Source organism: Eptatretus burgeri, chromosome 17 (assembly GCF_056783735.1).
Source record: "Eptatretus burgeri isolate ZD-2024b chromosome 17, Ebu_testis_v1, whole genome shotgun sequence".
Classification (NCBI taxonomy): Eukaryota; Metazoa; Chordata; class Myxini; order Myxiniformes; family Myxinidae; genus Eptatretus; species Eptatretus burgeri.
Genome location: NC_140977.1, coordinates 11,207,814 through 11,217,076, shown reverse-complemented (window position 1 = coordinate 11,217,076; position 9,263 = coordinate 11,207,814). Strand labels below are relative to the sequence as shown.

Below are 9,263 nucleotides of genomic sequence, written 5' to 3'. Positions count from 1 at the left end.
ACTAATCAACCACAGACTTGAATGTGGCATGAAATGCCTCCTTCACAGTGAGATCACTCACCTCAGATGAAGAATTTACAGAAACAAGGAAAATGACACCTCGAGAGTGACAAATCCTCAGTCACATAATACGCTCATTGACTGGTGTTACCTCGGTTATCATGGGAGTCAGTTTGTTGGTCATCCAGTGAGCTGCCTTGAGAAGGGCAACTGCACGGGAGGTACTTCCACAGAATCAATTTTTTTGCGTTATACTTGTGGTCTACATTATACTTGTATGGATGGTCATTGGCTCACAAGGAGCTCCTCCACCCTTTGGTGGGCTTCCTATTTTGTATAACATTACATCTGGTCTTACTCGTCCTGCCTCTTTCCTATTACTACTGTCCTCTTATGAGGGCCTCACCACACTATGTCCTGCATCACGAAGAATAGAAATGCAAGAAAGCCACCTCTCATTGACCTTACTGTACCAGGAAAATACCTTTCAAAGAGTAAATACGGACTGTGGAAGAATAAACTGACACATTGAAGGATGTATCACTGCCTTGGAGAGGTTACTCCCCTCGTTTGGACCAAACCTTTCCCAGTTTGGAACAAATGTTTCCAAGAATTGTGGAACTTCCAACATTTGAGATGGATGGGCGCTTTATCGAAGACACAAAAAATGTAAAATGAGTAAAAAAAACAACTGCTGTAAAACCTTTATGGAAACCATTATCAAAAACATGAAAAACAGGCTTTTGGAAAACAACAATCAAGTGGTATTAAAAACATTTTGAACCATCTTCAACCAAATGTTATACACCAAAAATATCGATCCCATTTTGGTGCAACAGAAAACAAGTGAATCAGTGATCATTACTCTGAGTTGTCAGATTTCATAAGCAGTGTCATGAAGGAGGAATTTCCACAGTTCAAAACTATTATAGAAGAGTGTTGAAACAAAATTCACTGTCCATTTTAAAATTGTGCAGCCTCCTCTACTTGACCACAAATAAGACTTTCCATAGTTGGTGACATTGAATCAACAAATTTATGATGAGTCACCTAGTATCTACTGACTTGATGCTGAGAAGGGTTTCAACAAGCTGAACATGATAAAGACTCGACGAAGGTCCGAACCTCTGGCATAAAATTTAAATATGTTGTTGAAGATTACAATTAAAGAATCCCAGATGAAAAGTAGAAGGGCACTCGGGAGAGCCCAAACCTCCTCCCACTAAATACCTCGTCTACAACATATTGGGCCCAATATATATATATATTTTTTGTAATTTCATGCAATACGTCGTTTTTGGCCCCATCTATAAATGGTGAAGAATCACTTTAGAAATTAAAAAAATTATCGTATCCGGATCTTCACCAAACTATTCATCCTTGTCAAATACTCAACCTGTCGGCCAAATTTTACCCGAATCCGTCCACAACTTTTTTGAGATATCCTGTACACAAACAAATTTGGATTCAATGAATGGAAAGTAAAACTCCACTTTTGTGCACTCTGTTTATTTCTTTTTTGTGCATGCCCAATACTTAATGTGTGGATGGTCTCCACAATGTATGAGCTCACTTATTTCAAACCCATTTTGTTCATCTGCAGATTTGCTTGTGATCGTTTTGGGGACAAGCATTGTCACTTCAGGTTTTTCTTGGAAAATGGCTGCCCTAATTTGATCATATTTCTGAAAATTGACTATAACTTTGCAATGACTGATCTGAGACATATACATCCCTCAAGATATGTTCAGTATAAAATTTGGCACATGTCAGTATATCTTTTGTAATTATTGGTCCATTAGATTCCAAAATAATTGAGAAAATAAGTCAGAATTTGGATTTTCTTGTCAAACATTTTCTTCACTTGGCATAATGCTCAATGAAATATTTATATTTAACTTATTTCATACGGAAATATTGAACATGCAGAAATAAGGCAAGTATGAGCTTTAATGCAATTCTTAATAATTACTCGCATACTGATGTAGGTGTCCTTTCATTCGTCATCACTGTCTGATGAGTCCTGCTGGTCTGGCTCCTCATCATCACTGGCCATGTTGGAGCAAGTGTGCAACTCGCACACTGCTGTACATTTCAGGCCATTAATGATGCATCAGCAGTCAGCTGGCCGACAAGAGCGAGCACAATCGCATGACATCAAATTGAGAATAACTTTGGGAGCGGGTGATCCTGTCATCCACTGGATAACAAAGCTGCCATCTTCACTTGTTGTCCATCCATGCCCTTGACTGGGGTTCAGAATATCTGGCGAATTGATTAAGCTCCGTCGCCATATGGTCGCCTGGTAGTTTGATCGACCTGTGCGTTGTAAGAGCACATCTTCATGCCTGTTCCTACTTTTGTTTAGAAGAAATAGACAGCACTATGTATAGAAAAGCTGGAAAATGTCGAGTTTGACACAGTACCTCTTCCCATGTGCGTACATCCATCCATCTCTACAGTGCTTGCCTTTGACAATATTGACAGGCAAGAGGGAGTCCTAAGTGGAGCAGGAACCTCATGTCGTGTCAACAGTATTGTTCAACTAACATCCTAATTGTGTGTGCCACTGAAACCAGTCATGACTGCCTCCATGAAGGATAATAATAACACAATAAAGGCACTGGGTGTGCAACTGCCAATGTACGTTATTGGGAAAAGGAACAGTCCACCCGCAATCGTATCACCCGACCTGACTGCAATGCATGCAAGTGCAGCACTAAGAGCACGTCAACAGACTTGATGTGGGTCTTAGTGCGCATGTACGACACATCTGAGAAAACAATGAGTTCTTGGACAGGATTCAACATTCTAACAAGAGAGCACAAAGAAGTGATGTCAAATGCGAAAGGATACTGCCTACAATTAACGCACCGCAACTGAATTAGCAACCATCAAGGAAATTGTCGTGGAAATTTTGGATATCTATAAATCAGAAAAGACTTTTTAGTCCACTATGATTGTTTATTGCATATACACGTGTGGAGTGAGTGCTTGTTATACCAGAGTTGGTGTCAAAGCCACCCAATGCTCGCCTGTTTATACATTTATCGTTTTTAAGACGAGTCTAATAATTAATATTTTTTATAATTCTCTAACAATTTTTTTTGGGGGGGGGGGGGCTTGGAAATCACTTAAAACATGTAGAAATGCAAAAAAAAAAATTCTCTAACAATTTTTTTGGGGGGGGGGGACCAAGTCCAAAATCTAATGGCATGATCCTTGGACCATACCTAACCCCCACACCAAATCCGTCGAGGAGTTTTCCGTAATACAAAAAATTTAACATTTTCACGCTCACGCTCACGCTGACGCTCACGTCGGGGGTATCGCTATAGCTCTCTGTTCTTCGAACAGGCAAGCTAAAAATCACCAAACACTCTCTGGCTATAAGCAGAGTATTACTGAGTTTTATATTGTTACAAATAAGGCGTGGTCTATACCATAAGCATTAATCAAGGTTAAACTACAAATTCACTTGGCAAAGCAGGAATCACGAGAACAGGGAGAAAAACAACTCCACACATGGTCATTATTGTTATCAGCAGAATAAAGGATCTGGTCAGAAGGTTGCGTGAGCTTGTGAAATTCCTTTTCATATAGATAAGACAATCAAAAGCATGCTGTGCTGTGTTTGCCAGAGTTATTGGCTGCTGCAGACAAATCTCTTTTCCCCAGCATTTCTAAGCTCTATTTATTAAATCTATCCAAGCACACAAGTTTAATTTTATTTCATTTCCTTCAAAATCTTGTGACAGTCCATTTCTATCCAGTGATTTCTTCATCTTGAAAGCATTGCAGTTGTCTTGGATCAGGCACTGAATGCAAAGGCAAGAAAAATTGCATGGTAACATCCAGAAAGGTATGGGGGAATCATGCTGATGATGGGGATCTTCCATATGATCTGCAACTTGATGTCCACAGTTGGTAAGATGTTTGGGGATGTTGGACTTTGAGATCTGGCTGTGGAATCAGGAGTCATTGCGGAAGGATCAATCAATAATGTTCTTGAGGGGAAATAGTACAACCTGGCTATCTGCATTCAAAAGCCTCTCTCCTTCCCACTGCCGATGCTGGAGTATGGCACAGTTGTGGGGGTGGGGGTTGTCATGTCGGGGATGATGTGTGTTTGCCACGCTTGTTGACTTGAGAGACACCCCGTTTCCAAATTCTGATTTTATACTTTACGTTGACGGACCATTGTTCTTGGGAAATGTGATTTGTAATGATTTTAACATACTGAAAAGTAGGAAATTGCCTCCAATTGCTCAGCCCAGCGAGCTGAAGTGTTTACTTTAATTTGTGCATGCTTCTGAGCAAAATGTCAAATTGTGATAATTTACACTGACTCACGCCGTGCGTATACTGTGCATGATTTTGCTGCCTTGTGGCATGAAAGAGGATTTATAACATCCACCGGCACTACTAAAGAACGGTCAGTTAATTGCTAACTTGTTGCAGGAAATTCTTTTACCCTCCCAAATTGAATTTATCAAGTGTGAGGCCACACTGATGTGTCTTATGATGCTTCTCGGGTAAATGCTAGAACAGATGAAGCTGCTAAAGTCACAACCCAAAACTCCTTATCGGTGTCTCAATTTGTTTTAACACCAGCCTCCTTGCAACATACATGTTTTTAAAAATTGCTTCTTCTCTTGACGATGTTCCTGCTTTGCAAGCAGCCGTTAATACAGCGGAGAGAGATTTATGGGTAATATCCGGATGCAAATTTGATGATGATTAAAAAAAAAATGAACTGGGAAAATCTTTTTTTTTTTAATTTTTTTACAGCCGGACAAGTTTAAATTGGCCAAATGCCTCCCCTTTAATGTTATTGTTAATGAGATGAACCTCCAGCCAAAAAACGGGCATATGCCCACATGAGAGTATAATAGGAAGATCAATGAGGTTGACATTTTCCGTTCCATGTATAAAAGGAATGCATGACACAATTTTATGTTTTGCATTGCCTTAAACCGTAGTCAGGAATTTATATGTGCAGGTGAAGGAAGCATTGCCAGGAGCCAGCTACTGCTGACTGCCAAAGCTTCAAACCTGGTGACTGTCTATTATAAAGACTCGTAAAAAAGAACGCTCTGCAGCCAAGGTGGTCGGGGGGCACTGTCAAGTCTTGCAGCTCGACAACTCACACTGCTGTAAAATGTCAAGGCCGAGCAGCGTAGACCCATTCCTCTCATTGCAAAAGAGTTCACAGAGCTGGGAATCCTGAGAAAAAAACTCCTAAATGGTCACCCTGTGACTACGATGATAACCTTGTTTTTCTGTTGTGATACTCCATAATGTAACAATGTGCAACCCAGCTTTAAATTATTTGTATCCAACAGCATACCAGTGTGTGTTTTGACCTTTATGGTAGAGATGGGGGTACTCTCATGGTCAATAGGACCAACGAGTGATACTCGTGCTAATGTTTGTATATATATATTCATCAGAATTGTGATTTCCATACACCTGCTTACCAAGTTATTCATCACATACATAGAAGTAAAGGAGAGTTGACAACTAATAAGGGGTTATATAAGAATACAAGTATAACAAATTTATCAGAAAGTATAAAAGCACATTCACATCCAGAGTGGAATACCATTACAAGTATTATATTTTAAATGGGACGAATGGTGTGGGTATTTTATAAGATGGATGCAACAGGAAAATCGGTATATGAGGAAAATCAGCACGGTATTTATATTAACCATAATACAGGAATAGAAGAACAATGGTGAGATCAAACAGCAATTATGAAACCAATTCATGGGATTAGGAATTGTACCTGACAGCAGAACTTTAGTCATTGGTACTGGCCTAACTTTAATTCAAGTAAAATACCTCCATATTTTGTGGAAAGACAACCAAAAGATAAACCAGAATTATGCCGAGAGCAGAAAGCATCGGAGAAAAGAATGTTTAGATAGGTCAGAGTGTAAAAATTATTTGATTGAAAACCGTGCAATGAGACCACAAGCAGCATTGAATAACACCTGTTTTGTTTGTGGAAACCGAGCCTATGCATGGCTTCTGATTAATTGGACAAGTTCGTGCTTTTTGGGTTATGTGGTACCTCATGTATGTTTACTTCCCCATTCCCCATTTCAAAATTTACAACGAAGTAAACGGGATATTTCTAACACTGACTTGGCCTTTATAACCATCTTTCCACAGTATGGAAGTGCTAAGGTAGCTGAAGAACTTATAAAAATGGCAGCTGCTTTGGAACTGCTTGCGAATGAAACTGCGGATAGTTTGACAGATATTAATGTCAAAATGATGATTATGCGAACAGTAGCTATGTTAAATCGAACTGTTTTCGATTTAGTACTTGCTGCACAGGCTGTGCTCAAATTGGGTCTGAATGTTATACTTACTGTTTATGTCACACAAATCAGAACACATTCCAAGTTTGACAGAAAAAAATTAAAGGAGAAGAAGCTAAGTTTCATACCTCCCCCTCCCCTCCCTTGGTCCTAACCTCTCCAAGTTTGGAAAGGTTAGGACTTGTGGAACTTGGAAAGGTGAGGACTTGTGGACTTGTGAAACGTTTCCAATAATTGTGGAACTTCCAACATTTGAGATGGATGGGCACTTTATCGAAGAGACAACAAATGCAAAAGGAGTCAAAAAACTGCTTTAAAACCTTTATGGAAACCATTATCAAGAACATGAAAAACAGGTTTTTGCAAAACAACAATCAAGAGGTATTAAAAACACTTTGAACCATCTTCAACCCAGTGTTATATTTTCAACCCAGTGTTGTGTTCTTCTTCGTCTTCAAATATACCTTTCCAAAATTTTTCTCAGTCCTCTTTTTTTTTTTCGGGGGAGTCGTCACATTTTGTTTCTGTTTCCTGAGCTCTCGGTAAAACGTTTTCGGGTTGTTTTCAAACTGTTTATTTTGATTTCTTCTATTGTTCGCCACATCATAGTTTTTACTTTCCTTGTTATCTGTTGTATTTGGAGTTTATTATGGGCAGCTAATGGGTCTAATCAATTGTTTTCTATGTTATAATTCTTTTTTATTTGTCTGTTTTCATGAGCTTTGGGCTTCTGTTTCCCCTCTTGAATTGTTCTATTGTGCCGTTTCCACCCTCCGTTGGTCTCTCTGCTTCTCATGTCTCTGTTTCCATGGTGGTGTTTTGTTTCTGATCAGGTTATCAGATCTATATTTTTTTGTGTCGTTGTTTACCTGTTATTTTCTTTTGGACATACAGTGCTGCTACCAAACTCATGTTGTTAATTTCTCTTAAATTAGGTGATTTTGGGAGCATTTTAATCACTGCTTGATTTAGTCTCCTTACTTTTATTTTCAACTGTTTATTGTTGTTCATTTGGTGGAGATGTGGTGATATTAATTGGGTGATATTAATTTGATTTCCTATATTTTATTAGCCAGCTCATCTTATCGTCTATGCTGTTCATTGTCAACCACTTCTTCCTCTTATTCATTCTGTTGTCCATTATTCTCCTCCTCCTCATTGTGATCTATCCTTGTTGCCATTGTTTGTTTTGTTTGCATAGGTGATATTTGATCCGAGTTCGTGACTTCAGGTCAGTCAATCTCTGGGGGGGGGGGGGGCTGTTGCAGCATTCTTCTAGTCATTCTCTGGCCCTATTGTGGAGTTTTCAGTTTTGTTTCTTGATTCAATTCCACGATCTGTTGCTCAATTCGTGTTTCAGTCATTGTGACTAAACCCCAAAACCTATCCATTTCTGTTTTCCTCTCCCGTTCTACCCTCTGTGCAGCACCAGTAAGTTCTGTCGTTTGTTCCATTTCTTTGGGAGCTTGTGCTCTGGGAATCTCATTCCATATGTATATCCCATCATTCCTTTGTGGCACTGGTGGTAATTTGTCATTTATAGGTGGCCAGTCATTTCTTATTGCTTCTTCAGTTTGTTCATCTCTTATTCTTAATTTCTCCTCTGAATGTTTTTTGTTTGAGAATATTGTTTTTCTTTGTGTTTCGTGTTTCCGTATTAAAATGACCCTTATCAGGGCATTATCTTCAAACTATGTGTTCCCAGGTGTTTGCACTTTCTTTCCTCACGCCTTTTCGTCTGGCATATTCCATTGCCCATGATAACGTCCATTTTTTCCTTCTTTGTCCAAATTTTCTTTTTGATACTGACTCGCTCTTCTTGAGTCATCCAATTTATGTCTTCAATTGCTTGCTGTCTTGTTTTGTCAGTTATTTCGTTTTTTTTTTCCTGGGTCAAGTATATGTGGATCGTTGAAGCTACTGCAGTGAATTTTTTTCTGTCCTTTGTGAATTATTAGATTTTCATGCAAATGCGATGAACGAGCTAAGGCCTTCAGCCAGATAGAATATTTGTCTGGTTTCTCTCCCATGTGTATATTTTTTTCATGTTGATGCAAATTTGATGAAGAAAGAAAATCCTGACTGCAAACAGAACACTTGAACGGCTTTCCTCCGCTGTGTATTTTTCGATGTTTATTTAAAAATGAGGAAGAAGTGAAACTCTTGCTGCAAATAGAACACTTGTATAGCTTTTCTCTGCTGTGTATTTTTCGATGTTGATAGAAATAAGAGGAAGTAAAATCTTTACTGCGAAGAGAACACTTGAAGGGCTTTTCTCCACTGTGTACTTTTTTATGTTCCAATAAAGATGAGTAAGAAGCAAAATCCTTGTTGCAAACAGAACACTTGTACGACTTTTCTCTGCTGTGTAATTTTTTATGTTTATATAAATAAGAGGAAGAAGTAAAACCCTTTTTGCATTCAGAACACTTGTACGGCTTTTCTCCGCTGTGTAATTTTCGATGTTGATAGAAACATGAGGATAAAGTAAAATCCTTGCTGCAAACAGAACACTTCTAGGGCTTTTTTCCAGTGTGTATTTTTTTATGTTTATATAAATATGAGGAAGAAGCAAAATTCTTGTTGCAAACAGAACACTTGTGTGGTGAATTAACGTGAATCGAGGGACATGACGCGGGATCACATGTTGTGCGTCTCGCGTATAAGGGGATGTCTCTCTGCGGCACGAGTGGTTGTCCCCGGGGCATTGCTATTGACATCGGCTGTCCACTTGATGCTCGTTAACTGAAGGTGCTCATTGACTGGTGAGAATGGAGATTATATCGAACTCCGTGCTTACGCGGATTTAGTCTGCAATGGTTAACTGCACATGTATACGTTACTGCTTATGTACTCCTAGCTGAACCTGTATTTCCTGGTGTGCCCACAGAAGCGGCTCCAATCAAATGGAATAAAGCCTAAACTCTGAAG

General features: G+C 39.0%; 1 pseudogene; it reads right to left on the bottom strand.

The window, feature by feature from the left end:
- Positions 1-8,197: 8,197 nt before the first annotated feature.
- LOC147009309 (uncharacterized) lies at positions 8,198-9,052 on the bottom strand (annotated as a pseudogene).
- Positions 9,053-9,263: the final 211 nt, after the last annotated feature.